Below are 1324 nucleotides of genomic sequence, written 5' to 3'. Positions count from 1 at the left end.
AATGGCACATAGCAACAACAACAAAAACAACAACAATGTCTTGGAGAGAGTACAACCAAGATGCTCCTCATGGGAAGAGAAGGAAAACGTCATTTCACCTATTCTGGGCATGTTGTAGCTGGAGGCCAGTCTTTGGGAAAAGGCATCTTGCTCAGAAAAGTGCAGAATCAGCAAAAGAGAGGAAAATCTTTAATGCGATGGTTTGACATAGTGACTGTAACTTTGGGCTCTAGTGTGGCAGAGATGATGAGGATGACATGGAGGGTTTAGATCTGCTGCTTGTAGGGTCATTATGAATCATACTCAACTTGACAGCTCCTAATAACAACAACATCTGCTTCAGGTAAACTGGTTTATGTTCTCTTTAGAAGCTGTATTTCTAAGTTTGGGATGGTTGGTTATATTGTGGGTGCAAGGATCATTGATATTGATAGATCTAAGAAAAGGCATTGGTTTTCAGTCGATTTAACAATTTTCTTAGTATAAGCAAAATAACTGCATTTATAATAGCAGAAAATAATCTTTATTTTTACAAAGAGTTAGGAACTTAAGAGTTTCCCCCCTTTTTTCCCCTTTGTTTGTTATCACTAATCTACTGCAACTCAGAACTTGGCCAGGTGTTGCATTCCCGGAAGTGAGAACACTAAAGCTACTGAAAACATTTTGTTTTCTCTTGTTATTATCATCAGTGTTCAGATCTAAGCAAACATTCAGACCTATTTTCCTAGTTTGAAATAATTGAATAAACTAATGTCACAGCCATCAACTAATCAATTAGCATCATAGATGGATGAAATCATAAGATGAAACCATAGCCTGACATTAGGAACCATCTAGTTCACCCTCATCATTTCACATACCCGGAATGAAAGGCTCAGAAAGCTTGAATAATTTGTGAGAGGTCTCCCTTAACTAATTAAGAATAGTGTTATAAATGCCCAGTCAGTGTGTTCAGTATTATGGTTGTTTCTTTTTCAATGAAAGATATGTGATAATCTAAAACCTCTGTCTCCCATTCTTACATCATCCCTTTCTATGTTCCTCATATCTCTTATTGCGCACACCTCATCCTTATGTCTACTTTGTGTCTATGCTTCACATACTCTCACTTATAAAGGCACAAAGTTTTCCAACTTCCAAAAATGCCCTCTATGCCTTGCCAACTTTCATAGCTTCAGTTTGCTCGGATCCACGGTCAACACTCTTGGCACCAGTAGCCAGGAAATAAAAAAACGTATTGCGATGGGAAAGTCTGCGGTTAGGGACCTCTCTAAAGTACTCAAGAGCAACGGTGTCTCTCTGGAGACTAAGGTGTGCCTGATAC

The sequence above is a fragment of the Elephantulus edwardii genome, unplaced genomic scaffold (genome assembly GCF_000299155.1).
Source record: "Elephantulus edwardii isolate Elephantulus edwardi_28Jun2011 unplaced genomic scaffold, EleEdw1.0 scaffold00035, whole genome shotgun sequence".
NCBI lineage: Eukaryota > Metazoa > Chordata > Mammalia > Macroscelidea > Macroscelididae > Elephantulus > Elephantulus edwardii.
This window is presented reverse-complemented; position numbering follows the sequence as displayed.